Below are 23,910 nucleotides of genomic sequence, written 5' to 3' on the forward strand. Positions count from 1 at the left end.
AGTGTTAAAATGCTGCATCAATGAACAGCAGAGAATCAAACGAGGAGTCGTCGTATTTTCAGAAAAAATCAATTCGTGGAGGCATCCAGTGATGTGCAATCCCGTCGATTAACCTCTCAACATCCAGGCCACGTCAATCTTAGTTAGAATTACTTAAGCTTGCCAAGTGTAACGGAACACCATTATTGCCGATAGCATAGATGACAAACGATCCAAGGAAGTACAAATGCCATTAACCTCAGATTGTTCTCGCCTCTTTCAAGTTCAAGATAATTGCTTCTTATGTACGAATTCTTTGCTCTTATAATATTACGACTCCATAAAGATACTTAAATTCAAATATGATCCATAATAATTTGAGGAAATAAATTGTATTTTATTTTATTTGTTTTATAACTCGATTGTCTATTTATTGTAAGTAAATCTATTCAAATTTGTATATATCTCAATTGTGTTATTCTACGTCTTTTCAATCTATTTAATTATAAATATATTGTTATCTTCATTCAGGAATAAATTGTATTTATTGAACAGTCTTTATTTAAATCCTGAATATATTTACATACATAATTGAATACTTGATTTCATGAAATTTATTATCGCGATTCCCATTCAGTTAATAATATTAAGCAAATTTTTTATTAAAATTATTTAATGATGCGATTAATGATATTTGTGTTGTGTGAATATGGAAGAATCAATGGATTTTTACATATTTCATTGGATTAATAAATTTTAAAATCCTCTAAATTTCTAAGTATTATATATAATTGGATGAGGAAAATCAAATCGTTGTACGTCGAAAGATTGTTAAATATCTCGAATTTTAAAAACTTGCTTTTGTAAAAATTTCTAGAAAAAAATTTAGTCTCGACATTGTTACGAGATAAATTAAACTGGCTGCCTAATAAAGAATCATTTCATCGTGCAATACACGAGGCACATGGTGCAACTGTCAAAACATAGAGACTGTTCGTTCGAACTGAAGGATCTCAGTTGGCTGGTGGTTCTTCTGCGAAATCTATTTCGGTGAGATATCACGTGCTGTTCATTCGTGGGCTAACAGCCTCGGCTGTGTGATGATTAAAATTGATCCGCCTACAACCACGGGAAAATATGAAGGGTTCTGTTGAAGCTGTTACAATGATCGTGGAGAGGAGATAAGACGTACATTTCCTCGAGAACCACGCGCTTTTAAGACGAACCGTTTTAATCCAACAGCTGGAACCCTGGTTGATCCGAGAGCCTCGATTTTATTAAAATGAAACGAGAATCGGTCGCGTGTTACTATCTAATTGACGATTTTCGTAATTTTGCATTCTTCGTTTTTGCAATTAAGTTTAATACTCTTCAACCCGATTAAAACAAAAATAGAAAATAGGAAAAAATAATTATTATAACGTAAAATATGCTTTGCATATCAAAAGTATCGTGAATTAAGTAAAAATTATTGCACTTAATAGTAAAAATGGTGCACTATGAGTACTATGATAATTATAATATAGTGTGAATAAAAATTAGGTAATGTGCACCATTCAAATTGAAGTACTGAGAATGAAATAATTCTAAGCGACGTGGTAATAAACAGCAATTATTCGATTCTAATGTAGATATACGAGGTAATTTAAACCTTTCGTGTTCGTGATAATAATAACCTTGTTAGATCCATGATGACGCGTTCTTTTTTATATCACGAATATCAATTAGGAATTGTATAAAAAGCTGTGCGTCTTAATTAATTAAATTTTATTATATTAGAAGAAATTATATTTTTTTTTTTAAGGTCAATCAAAAACAATTCTCTTTTTTATAACCAAAATTAATTTATACCTATAATCAGAAACAATTTTCAAAAATTGTTACTAATAAATTTGTTAATCATTTATAGTTAAAAATTTAATATTTTTTAATTATTTCATTTTTTGAAAAATTTCTTTAAAATTATAAAATATCTGTCATTTTCGATCTTCGAAATTTTTTCAATATTGAGTGACTTAATATACAAAAATTAAAGAAATTGAAAATTTTAATGTTAGATATATAAATACTCGATCTTAAAAAATTCTATATCTCACTAAATAAATAAATTAATATACATTTATATAAAATCTTCTTTCTACGATCTTCAAGCAGACAATCATTTGAAAAAATAATATCCACTATATCAAAATAGAGATAAGAAATAAGAATTCGATACTCTCTCAAAAAAATACTTCGTAACAATTATTCTTCGTCGAGCGACGCAAGGTTTCAGTCATCCGAATAACCCAACTTTCAATTAATTCGTAGAATCGATATTCCATTCGTATTCAAACCGAGAAAAAAAATTTATACAACCGTGGAGGAGTGCCGTATAATATTACCTATCTCTTTCGGGAAAAGAAGCACTTTCTCGACGTTCGATGACAGTGCAAACAATGACTGGCGTACACATATAAATCGTTGAAAAATTACGAGCAACGTGAGGATCGAGCGTTCTACCGTTATACCACTCCAGATGAATAGCGTCAATTTCTGAAACCGTACGAGCATCTACACCAATAACCTCATCCCGCATTTATCGTACAACAAATTCTATAGAAGATCTCTTTCACGGGGCAATATCGCAATCCACATCCACATAGTAAGATATCCATTCGGATGGAGTATTTAAATCCGATTAATTTCGTTTCGCATTATCATGTTAAATCACATACATATACTGGAACCATTATAAATAACAAGGATTATTAAGATTTTTCATTTCATTACTCTTTTTAATAAATATAACATTGCGCTAGAAAAAAGAAAAAAAAGTGTTAATATTCGACGAAAGAAGTAAAATCTAACATTTGAATTCGACGATTCTGCCGTATTCACAAATCATCGTGTGAAAAAGGGCAAAGAGTATTCGATTAATACTCGAAGAAGGGACGTCAGAGAGAATGAACGAAAAAAAGAAGAGGGATAGAGGAAACGTCAAAAGTTAAGAAAAGTGCCTCTTTAAAAGCTCCATGGGTGGTATATACGTCGTGGTGAGCGTTGAAACACGCAAACTCTCTTTATGCCGGACCGGCTGACCGCCGGAAGTCGCCATCTTTATCAACGGATCGCGCGTTGGCGAGGGCGTCACGCGCGAAAACGCTTTACCAAAAAAAAACTCGACTCTGATCGGCCACGATAGGAGGAAAAAGAGATGGAATGGTAAAAAGAACGGAGGGAGAAAATGGGGAGATACTAACTCCACCTATGAGGCAGATAAAGATAAGGTTTTCACAGAGACAGAGAGAGAGAGAGTATGCGTAGAGAAAAAAAGAAAATATTGGGCGAAGATGAAGAGGAAGCACGTGTATGAAGGAAGAAAAAAAAAAAGAAGAAAAAAGGAGGAAATGAAGAGGCGTGGGGAAAGGGTTGGTTGGTGATGAAAAGGCAAAGAAGGAAGATAGAAATCGAGGTACGAGAGAGATGAGACGGAAGAGAAGATGAAAAAACGGAGAATAAAAGTGAAAAAGATAGCGCGTTAAAGCGGAAAATCGAAAGGAGATGCGCGTAGAAAATTGAAGCGAACGAGAAGAAAAATGAGGAATCACGAAAAAGGAGAGAGAGAGAGAGAGAGAGAACAGTATGTCGCAGTAAAGCCATGGAGTAGTTAGTGAAAAGAAGCAAGTTATCGGATTTAATGTAAAAGTGAAGGAAAAAGAGAAAAACGAGAGTAACACGCGAACGTGACCAGTGGCTCGGTCACGAAGATACTTTTTGTTCCAGGGCGCGTGTTTTCGCGCGATGTTTATCGGCCCTGTGATTAACACGTGAAAGTTGCTTGTACGATTTTTTTTTCTTTTCTTTTTTTCCCTTTTTTTTAACAAGAATTCGTCGGGTAAATTTATTTTGTAAACCGGACACGGTCAAGTTTTTTTTAATTGTACAGACGTTACAGCGCGAGCGCTGGAAGAGCGAGGGAGCTGCAGATACGAAAATTAAAACGCATACACACGATGTACATAAGGATCGATAAATCAGAGAGGAAGCCTTCGACGATCGTAAAGCATTGAGAAGTTGCGCGAACGCGTTATAGTTTATGAACACAGCGATAAATCACGCGGGTCTACGACCGAGGAAAAACGTCTCGTCGTTTCACGGAAAAACCATTATGCCTTGGAAGCTTGCACTTTATTTCCCTCCACCGGTAAATGTAGCGAACAGGTTACCCCTCGATTCCTTTGAAATCTTTATTTGTCCACGTACGTGGATATACACTTTTATAGCGCGAGGAACAAAAGACGACGACCGCTTACCGTCGATTCTCTTCTTCGTTTCGATACGACGTTTAATCGTCGCGATAGGATCTTGTGTGTATGTAAACAGTTTCTCAGAAAGATTTTGCTTTTACATGAATAACGTTTCCTTGTTATGGATCAGTTCTTCCTAAAAGAGAATGTAAATAAAACGTATCTACATACATCTGTTTAATCTGTTGTGTTTACAAATATATTTTAAACACACTTGCGTTAAACTACGTTTGTTTTCATAATTAATTGAATTTTCATTTCGCGAGAGCAACAACTGGAGCCGGAACTGTCATAATGTTCTACAACTCATTCATATTCCCCGATCTCCAGAACTTAACCTTAATCCCATTCATCCCCTTAACTCGATCCCCATCTTTCATTATCAATCACCCCATCACCTCATTTATTTCCTCTCTTCATATCCTCATATTCTTCCAATTTTCTCCTTTCCACCGTTTACTATAATAATTTCGTTGTTGCATAATCTCTGAAAAGTTATCAACTTCATAATATTGAAAGAATAGCACGACTTGAAAAACCTGGCCATCCTTTAACCGACACTTATACGCCTACATCAGTTGTATCAACGGCTGAAAGCCGACAATTCCTCTTTCTTTTTCATAAAATGACCCTTAGTCGAGGGAGAAGGATCCACTTTCATAGGCGGCCATCCTCGAGAAGATGGGAAGAAGGATAAAAAAAAGGGGGAAAGCGGACGATGGGGACGGGGTAAATGGCGGTGGAGCATGAAGGGTGGTGGAGAAAACTAGAAATTTGAGTGGAATGCTACGCGAATGCGGGACACGGAATGCAAATGAACAATAAACCGGCCTCGTCCAACGTCTGTCGACGATATATCAACAGTGACACTGGTACTTTTAGTTTATGCTGCATAAGAGTCGTGTCAAAAGTCTTCGGGATTCTTGCTAAGCGGATCCAACTTTAAATCCTTTTCTTCGTTTATTTCCTTCTTTGTGATTAATTTACAAATTTATACGAAACTCGATCGTATTCGTATTATGAAAGATGCATCAATAGTAATCGAGAAGATTATTAAAGTCATATAATATTGATTCTTCGTTTTAATTATTAAATTTTGTATTCATACGAAATAATGATTCAAAATTTGTAAGAATTTAAGAAAAAATAATGAATTATAATCTAAAATGATCTTATTTAAAAATCTAAAATTTGTAAATTTAATTTATGATCACTTACTCCATGAATAAAATCGAATACATAACAGCAAATGGAATTATCATTTACTTTATTGATTTTATATTCCATTACAATATTATATGTATTCTCTATTCACGTTTTACGACCGTTTTACGTTCAATAAACGCGTGAGATTGCTATTACGATCTTTAATTAATTCCAATCATTTTTGCCATACTTTGCAATTCACGATTCTTTTTAATTATATTAATACCAGAAGTAAAATAGAGCTGGTAGAACGCAATATGGTTCATTACGTGGAAAGAATAATGCGGCACAAAGCCGTTATTCGAACGCGACAAAAATGCGAGTATGATGAAAGTTGTGTTGAGGTTGGCGTGAGGAGGTTGCCTCGAGAGAATGAAACGACGAAAGTACTTAGGCGCTATTTCATTCATCTGATTGTTAGGTTGAACAATTACGGGTTTGAATGATGAATACGGTTACTTATAATTTTCTGATGATTATTTTTGATACAATCTTTTAATGCGGAATTTATTTCCTCGATAAAGAAGATGTTTGTGCTATTTTAATTTCTATTATTATAATTAAGACTTCTATTATTTCCTTTTATTGCTTTAATCCTAGTATATCTAATATATTTCGGATAATTTTTATGCAATCTGTATTATTATTTGATTGAAATATTTGTAATATTAAGAAATTAATGGTTAATAAAAATTAAAATATTTTACAATTAATATAATATAATAAATTTGTACGTTCTCTATATCTATATTTTGGTATTATTTGAGATTATTTATATTTCTTTATGATGAAATTTATTATCGTCAAAGAAGTACATTGATAATTAGATCAGTCCGTTATTTTAAAGAAGAATAGAATAAAAAAATTATATACTATGTAAGAATTTACGATGACTCATAATTAATTTATTGTACCATTTCACAAATCGCGTGTGTTCATCTTGATGTCATCAAAAAAGACTACCTGAAAAACAGGAAGATCGATAACAGTAGTATATTTCTTAATTCTAATTTTAGCATACGTATAATATATTTGATTGTTAAATTGTCAAGTAATGTGAGAAAACTAAATTTCTTAGAAATAACTAACCTATCTATTTTTTTCAGTTATAGAATACTTTTTAGAAAAAAATCGTGTTATTTTATTCAAGTACACTTGACAGAAATAATGAAAATAGCAGTGTCAATATAAATGGTAATTTTCTAAAATTGAATTCACTTCCTTCTCAATGTATAAAACATTGTTTTATACGTAATACATAAAGTGTAAAGTATAATAAATGTAAATGATAATTTACATAAATAAATTTATTTTATTAAAAATAAAAATATAAATTCAATTTGAAGTTTAATTCCACTTCCTTTATCATTTCATGAAATTTTATTACTCTCATGTAGTAAAAGATCCCTTGTAAGGAATAAATTTCTTCTTGGTGTCTTGAATTTGATATATATCTTAAGAATGAAAATGTGCGTTATGCCATTAAATTTTAAATGCAAAATAGAAGAATGCTGTGAAACAAATGAATTTCTAATAACTAATTTGAAATTATAATTATGAATATCTATACATATTTTTATTGTACATATGTATACATATATATATATATATATCAATAACATAGGAATCTTTAATCTAATTAACAATATGAAAATAAATTTGCTTTTCTTATAAATATTTACCATTTATGAAAGAATTAGTTATTCAAGTTCAAAACTTTCAATTCATAATTTAAATAGTCTTTTACAATAAAAAAATTATTCATCTTCAGTTGGAATATATGTGAATTAAAAAAAATAAGCAATGCAAGTAATTAATCCATCGCGTAAAATTTAATCAGAAATAGTATTTCACACCTTTGAAATACCTTTTACACGAAATGTAAATGTGTAACAACTTTTTCTTCTCGTATCACGTATAGGAAATTAACATATGCATGTAAGTTTCATATGTATGTGCATAATAAATCAACCTTGGCAAATCTTTCGCATAGTAAAAACGATTGGCTTGATTTATATTGCGTTCGTTGTTGCCTTTTCCACGATAAACAAGATTCTATCGAGTAGATTTAGTGCATTTTAATTGAAGCACTTGTGGCACTTTTTGCGAGCAATTCCATCGTCGAGACGGTTTAATTTGCCTCGGTGATCTCTCGCTGTAAATCATTACGTGGCAATTGCACTTGCTTTAATAAACTTTCAATCTAACGTGGATATTGATATCGTTGAAGGCAACGAGCTCGTGGACAGCGCTATTCGTTATTGTTTTATTTATGCTCGTGATAAAGAAAAATATGCACTGTACTCCAAAGATAATAGAATCGTAGAGTTTTAAGTTTTCTTCTAACAAAAAATTACAGAGCATAAAAAATTCTTATTTTATCTTTTTTAGAATCTTTTAAAAAATTCTTTTCACCTTTTCTATTTTATTTTTATTATATTGAATCTGAATATGTCAGTGTGATGAAATATCGATTAACATTACATAAACACCATTTTCTACACTATTTTGTTCCTTTTTTGCTCTTTTTGTTTTAGCAAAAAGAATGGTAATCGAAACCAAAGTAAATGTGAATGTTTCCAGTGATTCCAATAATATAAGATTTTAGTGGTTCTTTCTCAAAGAGCACGTTTTCAAAAATCAGCATTTTAGGTAGAAACTATCAGAGCAATAAACTATTCCGATGTTTTAAAGTCGATATGGAACATATTGATGGCTTAATCATCGATAAACGTGCACGAATTGTTTAACTTTATCGAAGAAAATCGAGTATTTCAATTAAAATGCACTCTCTTGCATGTCACCATCTTTTTTAATAGATTTAACAGATTAAAAACTCACGCGATGGTAATTACCGTAACGATCAAAGTAATTTGAAATTTATGTTTCTTTTCTTTCATTTTTTTGAAAAACTAATTATTTGAATATTCATTTCTTAAATCGTAAACGATTTAATAATCGTTGGATGTAACTTAAACCTTATATAAATATTCACATATGATGATCCTTTTATTAATTTAATATAAAATTAATATAAAATTAGAAATTTCTTATCTTCAATACTAACCATACTAACTAAAATAACAAGAGTTCCAACGAGTATCGCAAAATTAAGAAGTGAGAGAGATGGCACGGCAAATTTATCAACATTATTTTCGTGGAAAATCATAAGTCGTTTCATAACATTACCAAATGTATGTATTGCTACACGAGTTGTTTGGTATTCGAGCACGGTGAGTATTTTAATGCGATTATGGTAACGTATGTTGCGTAGTGATATCAACGGTATGTCGCAGTTTGGTACATGCTATTGCCTTGTCCACAGATTGAGAGGATTGAATATGTAACGACTTCACTCTGCTCAGAATGTCAAGAAGGAAAATTGGAATCTGCCAGGATTGTCGGAAGCGACAGTTCTTCTTATCCTATCAAGTGATTTTTTTTGATTAAACGTTATTACCTTCTGCTCGCCAAGAGTTTAATACATAAACTTTCAACAAAGAGTATTTCGTTTAACAAGTAACAAGAAAATATATATTTCAATTATTATATGAAAATTTAGATCTCAGTCATGTATTATTTAAAATCCCATATTTCCTTTTTAATAACAAAAAGATTAGAATAGTTAATTTGAATCTACGTGAAAAAAAGATAATATTCATAATAAAATATAAAATTTATTATTTTTCAATACAAATAAGACGTGCCATTTTTCATAATACAATTATCTATACGACACTTTGTCGGATTCTATTCTCTGACCACCCCTTTCTCATAATAATCCACAATAAACCTTTTCGTCTCAAGTATCCAAATTCCCGAGAAAAAATATTCGCATTGCTTAAAAACGTTCCACATTCATTCAGATTTCCTATTCACTTACCCTTCTTTCTCTCGTATCACAACCCCAATTTCCCAATAGGCCCTGACCACAAACGCTCACCCATAAATGCCGACTTTGCGGTTAATCTCTTCAGAAGACCGATACACATCCGGTCCCGGAATCGGCCGGTGTCGGCGTATCTCGGTTTGGTCGGCTTCTCTACGGTTGGAAGTATGCGTGCTTGCATGCAAATATTTAATTAAAGCGGCGGTAGTGGCGGGCGGCATATGTGCTCGTACCCGCTGTGTCCGCGCGTATACGCCCGTGGGGGTGGCTACAGTAAATATATGATTATGCATGAGCCTCGCTGGTGCTGAGTGCACTTTGACAGCCGCCGCGTTGGCACGCCGCCGTATTAACTCGGCCACGTGCTCCCCGAATTATGATATTTTATCGAAAAGGAACAAAAACAGATTAGGCACCAAAAGGCGTTCGGTTTACCCTTCGATTGCTACACGATCGAGCTGGAGAAAGGAAGAGTTGTGAGGAGATCAGTAGATGTAATATAATTCGTTTGAAACAGATTGTTACGAATCGTTATATGAAATTTCTTGATAACTTTTATTTCACTTTTTTGTGATTAATATTTGCGATATTTGTGATAATATAGATCTATTTATTCGAATATCTAATGTTTAAGTAATAACGTGGGATTTCTAATTTCTTTCACATTTAATTGTATTTGAAGTGTCTATAATTGAAATTCTTTTCAATTAAAAGTATAAATTTTCATAGAGAAGGAGAGAGAGAGAGAGAGAGAGAGAGAGAGAGTTTAGATTCGAAATTTTTATACGGACATTGCGTTTTATTGCCATTTACGGAACGCATGTTTCTGCAAAACAAGTTCAATTCCGTTGATATTAAAGGAAGCTGGATGAGCGTGATCTCGAGGAATCGCTGGAATTTCACAAGACACGCAGTCAGCTGTTATATTTCCGCCAATGGCGTCTTTGAAGTTTCAAATCATGCCCGGATAGGAATGTTTGTAGGGTGGTTGCTCAACTGGTAGTTTCATTCAAACAATGTAGCAGAGCGCAAATAACAACGAAATTTAGAAGACAATGTTCCGTTGTGAAAAAGAATGAACGTATTCGAAGAGATACGAGGATACATCCTCATCGTTGAAGAATTTTCGATTACGAAACAAAGGAAACATTTTATAGAAGATTCTGTAAAGAAATGAGCATGTTTATATATATTTGAGTGAAACAGTATGTATTTCATATATTTTTCAATATTCTATAAAATTATTTAAGAAGTTAAAATCCAGTGAAAAAACAACATCGAATGTTATGTGATTAATATTTGCTTCTGAAAATATTTATTTGAAACCCATCAAAATGAGCATTGTACAATAACAATATATGCAATTTTCAATATGTAACAACGGAGAGAGAATGAATGTTTAGTATCATTATTGTCTCTCTTGACAATTATTGTCCTTTTTTACAATATTTTGTTATAATCTTTTCATAAACCGTTATTAATTTTATATGTAAAAAAATATATATATATACAACAGAGACTTTTAAAATAAAAATTAAATAAAGCTACAAAATTATGAATTAAACAAAGATATATTTCAGTTCATTCTCTAATAATAGTACATTTATAAAGAATGATTTAAAATAATTATTTCAAGTATATTATTTTAAAATCACAAAATAATGAAATCTCTTGATAAATTTGAATAATAAATACATATTAAATAGCAAAGGGATTGTAGTTTCAAAATTTGTTTAAAATAATATCTAAATAACTCATACTTGAAATATATATAAGATACATTTACATTTCACATTTGCCAATTTCATTTGGAAAGTCGTCAGGTTCCCATAATCTACCCTCTATTTATGAACTAGCATATATTGAACGTTGCGCATATACGTGTATTACGGCAACATAAATTTACGAACGTGAAAGACATCTAAAGAAGTTGAAGAATTTGCGATTCGTTATATCTGAAAGCTATTACACCCGCAATTTAACTTTGAAAGAATATATTCCGGATACGAGCGTGCCGGTTGAATAAAATATAAAGCACGTCTGCGAAGTTGGGACAAATTAATAAGCACAGAATGCATAATTTGAGAGCAACGATATCTTTAAAAATTCTTTGAAAATTTTTGTTATCACAAAGTGAAATTCTTTGTTAAATTTCGTTCGTTCGAATGATTCATTGCTAATACATTCATTGCTAATACATTTGTATATTCGTAAAACTGTTATCATAGAAAAAATGATTTTATTTTCATGACAATTTTTATCACAAATTTTTATTACAAATTATTTGTGCTTTAGTTTTCTTTCCTTTTTTTTTCTCTACAACAAGTGACAGCAATAATAAGACAGGAAAGCGTTAAATAAAGTAAAAAAGGCGAGATAAGCATTATCACCCTTTACTTTATCATGCTTTATTTAAGCAACTATAATACGTTTAACAAACAGAATAATAAGAAACACCACGACACAAGAAAAATTTTTCCTCTCGAAATATGCTTCAGTTGCTTAATTCTTGCGCACACATTCCCTTTAACCCCCGTTTAAAATATTCTTTTTCACACCAGCTACTATTCTTCAAATATTCTCACCGCGGTACGTACACATATGCATATACATATAGCCACCTGCCACTCAACCTTTCAAACGTATGTACGAAAGCATTTCTAAAATCCTCACGTATCCCGTATTACGTTTTGCTCGAAAACTTCCCCACTTATTCATTAACGTACGTATCCACTTGTTCAAAATCTTTCGTTGCACAATACAACGTAATAGGGAGTTATAATCCTTTTTTCCTTTTTCCTTCTTTTTTTGTTTTTGATACATCCAAGTATTCTAATAAAAAAAATCGTTCGCTCCTCGTGAAAATACTCGCCATACTCGCTCTAATTAATATCGCGCAAAACAAAACAAAGAATAACGACCTCGTTGTAGTCGAGCAAAACTTTATAATCACTCTGCATGATATTTCTCTTCACCCTCTCATCCCTCCGGTTCATCTTCTTCGTCCCAGCACATCCAACCATTTGCGGTCTACATCTGTTCCTACGTACTCGTCTCTTTCTCTGGGCTGATTTACGACCTGTGCTTTTAACTACGGTCCACAGGATGTCCCTGCAATACACGTGCGCATACGTACAAAACTTGGTTACACTGGCGTGGAGAAATCATGCCGCGCAACGATGTCTTTCTCTCTCTCTCTCTCTCTTTCTCTTTCTCGAAAAGTTGGCGAAAATGCCAAATTTCTGAAACAACTTATTAAACATCTTGCGTTTGTTCAGTGAGATAAATTTGTTACAAACATACGAGGAAAATAAATTCTGTTTGAAATTGGAAAATATAACATTCAAATTGAACAAATTAATAATAATAATAATACCGATTTCCATAAAAATTCGGATGAAATTTCGATTTTTTTCGAAGAAAATAGTATCCTATCCTCGCTTTATTTCGACGGTGTCATCTGTACGTGTCCGGAGATCATGCTCATTTCGCCGATTCGATGTTTATCACGTGTCCGAGGGAAAGTGAAATTATAACTGGAGTTGGAACCGAGCGTTCATAACTCGTTTTATTAACGGCATCCGAGAGTTTCAGTGTCACTTGACCTGTTGGGAGTTTGAACTTTCCTTAGTCGAGGACGGAATCATCTGGATCGCTTGGAATTTCAACTTGAATGCTTGCTTGTCGGAGTTCATAGCGGAGGTGTTGAGCTTAGGGGTGAACTATCGGAGAAACTTGGGATCGAATAAGGGTGTGAAATTTTACTCGAATAATTTTAACTTTCTTTAGGGTTCTTTGTGGCGTATTGCTTTGTGTTTCAAAGGAATGGAGAAAATGGAAAGATACGAGAAGGGGTAAAGAGGAAATTTTCAATATGCAACGGATCTCCTTTGAGAATATCTGTTGGAAAATTTTTTGGAAAGGATGTAAAGGATTTTTTTTTTGTTCCTTTGTGTCGTGTAACTGTAAGATGAAGTTCTGTTTGAAATTTGATAAATTATTGGGATTGAAATATTTGAAGATCTCGAATAATTAATATAATATTTATATCATAAAATGTTTCGAGTTTTGTAATTAATTCTAACTCTCTCATCGGTTCAAAATTTATCATTAATGTATCTATTACAATTCTATAATTTTTAAATTAACGATTTCATATTTTATATACATGTGTCTCGTTTTCATAATTTTTTATATTTGTTTTATATATTTGGAAATCATGGAACAAGTAACAAGAAAAATAATGTTATTGAACTTTATATCAAGTAAGAATTTATGGTGTAATTCTACAACTGACCTAGTTATCAGAGACAATAAAAAATCAGGAAAAAAGAGAAATAAAACCTGTCATTGTAATCCTTATCTAAATAAAACTAAATATTAATGGTAGTACGAAATAAACATTTCGTAGTAAAGTAATAAAAAAAAAACGGAATTGTTTAAAGTTAGAAAAGAAATATAAATCAAGAGAAAATAAAAATACTTCAGACTTTATTTCATTAATATTCGACTTCGTGTTATTACCTTTCTGATATCATTACAATCACCATAATTTATGATAAAAGTCATGTTAAAATTATTACATCGTAGAATTGTAAAACAAATTTCTCTCAAAGTGGATCATTGAAAATTTTTAAATTATAAAATATGTACAAAGTAATAAAAAAAATATTTATTTGTTGTATTACTTTTTCATTACAATACTTTTATCAGATATTAAATAAAAATCGTATATATTGATAGCTCTATCTGTAAGTATACAAGACCACATTAATAAGACAAAAAAATTGATTAAATAACATTCACAAATGATAAAAGATTTCCTGATCATCATATCGTAATTTTATCGAAAAATAATTACGAAACGTGAAAATATAACGATTTCAATAATCAATGTAAATTTTGGTAGTACGATAGAAAAATATCAAAGTAAAAGAATGAAAGTTGGGAAAAATAAAATATGTCTCTTTGTTCCAATGACTTTTCGCGCTTTTCCTTTGAGTCTGAATTCTTGGTTAAGCCTTCGCGCATAATGAGATTCACCTTTGACTTTGAATGACGACCAGCAGACATCGAATCAAAGGAAAACTACGAATAATTACGTTAATACTTCCATGCTGCTTCTCTCGGGATTAAATATTTCATCCTTTCAAGTATTTTCCAGATTTTGCATTTCGAACATCCACTTCTTCACGAATTTCTCAGATCCTCACTTATTCAATATTCAAATCTTCGTCAATTTTTCATCCATTGAATATTAAACCTTAATCTTTTACAATTTTGACGAAACATATGTTTACAGATTTCAAAAATATTTTTAATATCTCTTAAATAAATTATTAAAAAAGATAAGATTTAAAAGATACGAACAATGAATAATTACAGAAGTAAAACTTTTGTGCTTACTTACAATTTATTGTAATCTTATTTATTATTCTTTAAACATAAAGAGTTTGTCTGCGTAACAATCAAACTAGTGATTCATTAAACTTAATTTCAACAATTTAAATAATGAACGTTCTAATTAATCTTATTTAAATAATAAGCTATTACATTAATGTAACCGAATAATTATTTGAACATTACGTATAATAGAACTAATATACCAGTACATGAATAGAAACATAAATTGTCCTTTGAATATCATGTTTCTTTCATTATTCTACTAATTATTCAATTCATTCATAATTACTATTATCGTAATTAATAATACATGATATCACTACGAATATCACATACATGATATCAATAACAATGAGATATATAACAATAATTCTAATGCGTCGAATGTTATTAGATTGTAAAGCAAAATATTATTATTACACCAAATATTATCAAATGTTTCTTTTTTCTAGCAATAAAAAGAAATTTTCTCATCAGTGCCTAGAATAAAAAGAAATTTTTTTCTATCTCCTTTCAGAAACTTTCACTTTTGTAACATGTGGTCATAATCTAGTGAAAGAATTTTAACTCAAAATCGTTCCAATCCAACATGTTCATAGATAGTCTTGCAGCATACAACAGAGTCATTATTTAGTGATCAAGAATAGCGCTGATACTCGAATAGAGAGAAGAGGCTACAGTGTATAAAATCACGGTTTGTACTCCAGCAACGCTTTCCATGCAAATTGCGCCCTTACATTGTGCAGCACGTTCGTATGTTCCTTGGATCGCCTTATACCAATTCAGGTGGCGTGCATCCAAAGCAACCAGACTGCACCGCGATTTAAGGACTCGTGTGAATTCGATAACGTTGGTAATTCGATAGACATTTTCTCTTAAGGTTGATGTGTTTTTCAACGTTTTTTGAGCCTTGAAATTTAAAAAGAATCGAAGAATTAAATCTGTAATTTCTTAGATTTAGCATAGATTTATTCACTTACCAGTTGAAGCAACATTTGTTCGAAGGCAAAGGAGAAAGAGAATTATTATAGTTCAGAACAGAAAATATCAGAACAAAGATAAAAAGGAAAAGCTATAACATTATCCATTAACAATATTATTAATAAGAGTGGAGCTTCATTTACGTGCTCAATTTAGGAACCAAGAGGAACAGTAACAGACTACTTACAATTGAAATCATGATAAATGATTAGAAGAAAGTTTCAAAAAAGTCTAAAGCGACAAGAAAATAATCGTAGATAAATTAAACAAAATCTGGAGTTAGAGTTATATAAAATATTTACTGAACTACACAACAATTTATTGACTCTTTCCGCTTTGTTTGCCGCAACAGAGCGTGGCGGAATAATAATAGATCATGCAAGAAATGGACGATTAAATACGCACACTTGCATCCAAATCGTCGCATATTTCTGAAAAGCGCGGATTTTCCACAGGGTTGGAAGATACACGAGGAGAGCGAGGCGGCCGTTCCGCGCGAGATAAAACGGGGCCGCTTAAGTTTAAGTTGATTTGCAGCCAGCAGTTACGCAGTCGTTGCTTCCTTGGTCGCGGGTTTCACGACTGATGCCGAGAACTATGCAAGCCTAGGCCATACTCGCGGCTTTTACGTTTTTACGGCCGACAATAAACATCAAGCGCCTCGCCCTCCTCCTTGGCCGAGCGTGGACAAGCTGGCTTATCGCGTTACCGTGGCTTCTACGAGGCGGAATAATTTCACTCATAATCATGGAGAGATGTTGAAGGATGAGACGAGAGGGGGTTGAATACTACTGAGAAGATGAAGATTTTCAACGATGTAACTCACGGGGGTTAAACGAATTGTGAAAGAGGAAAATATTGTTATTATCGTGCAAGATGAAACTTTTTCCTGATCCTGAATGTTGTGCGATTTTAGATGTAATTTCAGCATTATTATTTATTTACTATTAACGTCATATTTTATAATTTTAACATTAATAGAAATAGGAATTAATATATGACAAGTAGTTACTCTATTTGTCTATAAATTTATACATTTGATATCTCGAATTAAGGAAAAATTGATAAAAATAGGAATTTACGAAAATTGATTATCAGAGATCTTTATAGAAATCTTATACTAATGTGATTCCTCTAAAATTTCAGAAACCATGTACGAACAATTTTTAAAACTCGAAAATTGTTTGCATCGATCAAGCCATTCCAAATGATAATCAGTCACCAAGAATGGCGCCAAGTGGCAGAGTATCAGCGTGGTGTGAGAGAAGTTAGACTTTATGAATCACGAAGCACCCCCTTGGTGTCCCTCCGTCGTTCAGAAGACCCCCAACGCTTCTTCGTGGCTTAAAAGAGACAGCCTGACCGTCTGGTGGTGTGCGTCGATTATATGAATCATTAGTCACTGTCCTCCGCAGGGGTGGCTAACTCGGATTTAAAATTAATGGCGCGGGTTTTGCGATACTCGCGAGCCAAATTTTTGCTGCACTTACATCTGTGCACGTTCGTTGTGAATGGTGGACGAGAGAGGGATGCGGATAATACGGGAGGTAATAAGGGGTAAACGAGAATGAAAATCAGAAAAAAGAGAGAGAGAGAGAGAGAGAGATCAAAGGAGGGAAAGCGTGGAAGATGGAATCTGAACAAAGAGGAGAAAGAGACATAAACCGAGGCGAAGGTGGTGGTTTAAACGGGGATGGTGCTGTATAGAAAAGATGAAGAAGAAAGAAAGGTTGGCTGAATAAAGGGATGAAGGAAGAAGGCAACGAGGAGGGGTGGGGAGAGTGGTGGCCATAAAGAGACAACGGGAAAGGAAAAGCAGGGGGTGGAGCTCTCCACGAGTCGTCGGTTTACGAGGGATGGTCCAGAAGGAATAAGACGAAAAAATTTTTTATTAATAATCCGACGACCAACCGCAGCCTTCGCTGCTGGAACGAACGGCGGCATCCGTAAGAATAAAATTAACATGGAGGAAAGATTTTAGCATGCCTGACATTGTCATAGATATATGACGCCACTGTAACTAAGTACGCGATCGCGCGTGCTATAAATATTTATACATCGCTCTGGCATAATATATATTCTTATATTAGAGGATTCGTGCGTGCGCGGCTTATTGTGAATATCTTATTTTATTCTGCTTCGAGTAGAACCAACATCCGCCTCTTCCGGAATTGTATTTTTACCGTGTTTTTATTCCAAGTTCTTACTTTTTCTTTTCTTTTCTTTTCTATCCGATAAAAACTCTTCTAAACGTATTTTATAAGACGATAAAAGTGCGTCACCTACACGATCTACATTTCCTCCCTCCATCCACAATCCCGAGAAGAACAATAATTGCCCTCTTCAGGAAACCATCTCGTCGTTCCCGGCGGCGAAAGAAGGGTAAAAAGAAAATGAGGATGGAAAAGAAAAAAAAGAAGAAGAGAGAGGAAGAAGGGACAGTTATTCTTCCAACCGTCTGACCATTTCGCGCCCGAGATTCCCAGTGTTGTTCTTCTATCTCTTACTGTCCCCGCGAAAACGGTCGGTGGGTTCATCGGTCACGAGGCGGCAACCCTTAAACGCCTTTAGAAAATAATTTAAAACCCTCGCTTTTTACAATGCGCTGTGGATAAAAAATTTAAACGATCCAAAACGCGAAACAAAGAGCGCCGCGCGAGGAATTTATTAACGAAACGAGGCTTTTATCTATCCGAATTGGATATCAACCATTCACGGATTAAAAATATTTTTCGATTTTTTTTCACGATCCTCGCGCGTTCGATTCATTTCGTATACGTTCTTTTCTGGTTGTGAAATGTTCTGATAGGAATTGATCTCGTCACGAGAATTTTAATTAGTTCAGTCAAAGTTGGAGAGAATTATCAGATAAGTTTTTCATTGAGGTTTGAGAAGTAGAAATGGTCAGAAAAGCTGGTTTCTGGGGGGGAAGGGAGGTGTATTAATTCGAAATGGCCTAATTTCGTCGGTTCTCTTGTAAAAGACCTAAGACGAGCATGCTATATATATATAAATGTAATATACTTTAGAAAATTTTCGAGCAACTGGTCTTCATTATTAAACTACGAAAAAGGAAATATTAATATTCCGGAAATCCTGGGACTCGGATTTGTAGTTAACAGTGGGGTTTGTAAAGCCTTTTAAATTTGCGCCGTCTTTTGTTGCCTTCGAAAGGGAACGAGTAGGGAAGAATTCGAATAATGAAATTCGATTCGTGTGTTGGAAATTTATTTCTACGATAGGTGGATGATTTTTAATGTGTTCTTAATTGAAATATATTTTGAAACGTGCTTGATTCATCACTGTGACAATTTTGAAAGTAATATTGAGTTTTACATATCCTTGTTCTTTTGTGTATTTAATCTTGTATATTTACGAGATGAAATATGATTCATATTTTTACATATTTAATTGTAACAAAATATTGAAACATTTTGTATGCAAAGTAACAAGAAAGATAGTTCGAATATTGATATTGAAGATTGGCATTTTTCGAAAAAATGAAATATTTCATATTTATAAATTAATGTATACATTGTCACTGGAAAAACTGATTAAATCAAAAAAATACGAATTTGACAAAATTTATTCGTTAAATAATAATTAGATAAAATTATAATTAATTTCTAATCTCATTTGAGAACAATTATAATACCAATAAATTTTGTACTCCTGTATTTTGATTTATATAATTATTGGAAAATCGATTCCATTCTAAAAAAAACTTTCCAATAATAAAGCCACGTTTAACTTCAATTACCATGGATCGTGAGGATCATGTATCGTCAATCAGTAATTAAAAAAAATTTGTTTACAGAGAGAAGAGCAATCTTGGAATCGATTATCATACTCAAAGAGATCAAGGTGTAACACAATGCATAAAAAGTAGTTTCCAGGTTGTATCAGAGTTTAATCGGCCGGATGCGGCCCATTATCATCGACTGTAGCTTATCGAAAGCACGATTCCGATGAGCCGCCAAGTAGAAGGAGCTTAACAACCGGAAAACGAGTAAACGTGCGCTCAGTAGGCAGCATAGCGCGATTGAAATGCAAAAGCAATTCCGACTCGCATTCATGCAATGGCTGGTAGTTGTCGCTCGTGTCCATTAATTTTTGCGAGTAACCCAATTTGAAATTTGGAGTAATACGAATCATGTAGGCCATTGTACGTATAGATTTTACAAATAGAAATATTTTTCACCGCGTGAATTATATTTTGTTAACAATTTATGTATGCATTCCAACATCTTGATGCATTTCAATACAAAATAATTATCGAAGTGATAACACAGGTATTTCATATTGCTATTTCAAAGATTGTAATAACAGACCAAGCATTCTAACGCATAGCAGAAATGCGGTCTCGTTTACTAATGTTTTTTTGAATTAAATTGGTCAAACAGAAGCGAATTATCCTCCGCTAATAAATTGAATAAATCTATCCCGATATAAATTTATTGGATACGTGGTAACAATTTTCACATTTTCGCAAATTCAAGTTGTATAACATCACCTCAAGCGGAATGGCGACCACTATTTTATCACACTAGCGCCATCTGTCATTCTCTATACTCAACAATTGTTTCGATATTTCGTCCCAACGATTATAAATTTAACCACCCCACGATAGAACGAAACATCATAGCTTTTCGTAACAGCGAATATTTTAAAAGGCCGCTAAATCCAGCCACATCTGTCAAAATATTTTTTATATTCCTTTCACGATTCACTTTAATGATCGACCAACAAACCTTACTCTGGCACAAACTACACGTGTAAAATATTCCTCTGTTCCGTAGCTCTCGCACAATTTCAACTATGTGGCAATTCGCAATAACGAGCCGCTTCTAATCTCGAACCATTCTGTCCGTACGTGGCTGGCTGCGTGTTTAAAGTTCCACGGTTCGCGGCGTGTAAGTACGGAGAAAGGTATGTATGTCACGGACGTGGTGATAAGTACATACACACGAAGTTGGGGGATGCACGGCCTCGATTCCGTGGTCCGTGCACAACTTCAATGAATGCTCGATGCGAAGCAACTTTTGCCGATGCCTGGTTTTGACTACGTGCGCGCGATAACGGAAATTGTGGTGGTTTGATACGCTTCGATACTCGACACGATTATCTGTTTATCGGTATTTTCGAAACCGAAATCATCTTATGTGTACGTGTCTTTTCTACATTCATTGTTTCTTCTCCGCAAATTTAATTTAATTTAACTGATAAAGAATATCTGACGAATTGAACAAGTATCGATTTTTCTCGAAACCAGAAATGGTATACGATAGAAATTCGCAGGTGGGTTGACACTTAGGAGGTACAGGTTCGACAAAGAGGGTCGTGGCTAGACCAGAAGCTGCTTCGCTTAGGCCGGGGTTAATAAACACCGAAGGGTTGCACGCCGATGCCGGAGCTCCGTGGAAGGGGCGTTGAAGCATCGTTAGCTTCAGCTCGGAGCTATTCACCGCCGCAATATAGTTTATACCGAGTTTCCTCCGACCGGTCGAGCTAGCTGCTGACACGTATTTAAGTGTCATCGTGCGAGGGTTGACGCGCTCGATGGGAACATCTACAGAGGAAAGGCCGACGTGTCGCGAGTAATTCAGCGTTTTGCCGCTGATTAAAAGTGTCGTGACTTTGATAAATAAGATCGAAAAGTTTCGCGGGATCTTTTTTTACGCGAAAATTTACTTGAATAGGAGGAAAAAATCCGCGAGACGCGTGAAAATTTTAATTTGTTCCCGTGGATTTTGAGATCGTACGATGCTACGGAATTTGTTGTTGATTTGAATATTTTAAGGTTTAGCCATTACAAGATATTTTGCTCTTTTCTGTTAAATTACAATTAGGATGTGTCAAAAATTCATATTTTGGATTATATTAATTATAACTGTAGTTTCAATTTTATTAAAGTTTATCGAATTAATAAAAGTTCTATTTATCAGAAGAAATTAGATTTCAAGTTTTCACAGATTTAAATCACGAAGTTTAGTAACTAAGTAATAACTCAATTTACAATTTACAATTACAATATAAAATGTGATTGCTTTAATTGCACATTCGTGACATAGAAAAATTATTAAATAAACAAGAAATAGGGAAAAGAATAATTTGCTTTAACATATTTAATTTTGTTTGAATTATAAATAAAAAAATATGATATTTAAAAGAAATTTTATATCTATCGATTTCTATGTTATCATGTAAATTAATTTTTAAACTTACGTAAAATTTGGATTAAACTTGAGATGATGTTAAAATAGTTGCAAATCTGCAGACCGTAATTCGAAGCCATCAGGTATGTAAGTTCCGTGTAATCAGCTTAGTGAGACTTACATATCTCTCAACCAGCTTCCTTCCTTTTAGCTACAGCCTTCCTGATTCACACTGTTTACTTTTCTGCTCTTGCTCTGCGGCCTGCAGCCATGGGAAGCTGTCAGCGAGGGTAGTTCAATAAAGTGAAAGGCAATCGGGCTTCTGGTCTCCATTGGATACCAGAGTCTTCTCGATAATACTGAAACTGGAATGGCGAATGGAATCGTGGAGAATATTCTCTGTACCTATATTATAATCCTGTTTAATTTTCAACAAGCACAGTGAAGAAATAGTTATATAAATTCTCGATATTATTGAATCGAAGTGATTCTGATTAAAAATATGAAAATGAAATCTGTTGTTATAAGTTTGTTCAATATTTAAAAATAATTCGAAAAATGTATATTTAGGAGAGAAGATTATTAATAAGAATTAATAATCAAGACTTTGATGCTAAGTGGTCTCATGTTCTAAGTTGACCTTAATAACCATGTTCGCTTTTAGTGGTCTTGACAAGTATCAGTTGACACTTCGAAGGATCATAAAATTTCATGTCTCGAACTAATGATGAAACCGTTCTTCGTATCTTATAAATATTTTACAACTTTATCGCCATTAAATGGAACAGCAAAATTTCATGTTTCTTTCATAATAGAAATTAACAATAATTTTGTTAAAACACATGCACATTTTTTTAATAATTAAAAAAAATCTGAATCTCTTATTATATTAAATATAACAGAAGTTCACTGCACAATTAGACAATCTTTTTATTTTATTAATAAATCTATTTTATTAAAACTCTATTTTGTAGTTTACTTTCTTACAAATGGATTTTAATCCATTGAATTTTTTACTTGTGGATTATAAATCCATCGTGAGCATGAGATTTATTGAAAACGTTAGAATATTGTGTTACAGAATGAGAACTGAACGAGATTTTCTACAACTTCGAGTTATATCAAAAAACACTAAAAAAGATCAATGATAAATACCTAGAGGCATGCTTTGAAATATCAGAAAATCATTTCGAACATTTCTTGTGAAGATAATACATGAAATGATAATACTCAATCATATTATATCTCATAATATCAAATATGATTTTTTAAATCGTCTCTCTATCGATTCATAACATGGCATAGTTGATACCTTTTTATCAAACTTCTAAAATCATAATCGTAAATTGGAAAGAATAATTTAAGAAAATATTTATAAAATTTTTATATTTATATAAAATATTATAAAATAAATATAAACTTAATTTCTTTCTATTTTTTAATTTACGAAGTTGACAAATGGCGAAGTTCAAGTATTGAATCAACATTTGAAACTACGAATCCCAAATATTAAAGAATAATTTGTGTTCCATTTCGAATAATTAAAAATGAAATTCCTAGTCTCTTTGTTAGAATTATTTACAAAATTTATTCGAAGAAAATTTAATTCTTAATGTCTCCAAAATTTTTTTCTAATTTATATAAATTCTAAAAGAAAAAGAAAAGAGAAAATTATAATATTTTTAAGAAACATCATTATTCTTCTCCCACAAGAATTATGAGAAGTAAAATCTTGATATTCAATTATGTTTAGTGACAGCAACAATAATTAACTCGAATCTTATTACATTCTATCACTGCACACACCTTCTAAGCTACTTTTAACCCTTCTATTTAATTAGAACTAACTTTAATGGAAGGAGTCACGCAATGGTCAAGAAGATTATTCGCAGTGGAACCTACTTTAACAAAGTTTCAAAGAATCGCCTGTAATACACTTTTCCAAAGTCTCGACTTATTTAAAGCAGCTCGAAACTCGGATACGGATAATATTCGTATTATCGATTCT

The sequence above is a fragment of the Apis florea genome, unplaced genomic scaffold (genome assembly GCF_048593485.1).
Source record: "Apis florea isolate Af1SG1 unplaced genomic scaffold, ASM4859348v1 contig_3766_pilon, whole genome shotgun sequence".
Lineage (NCBI taxonomy): Eukaryota > Metazoa > Arthropoda > Insecta > Hymenoptera > Apidae > Apis > Apis florea.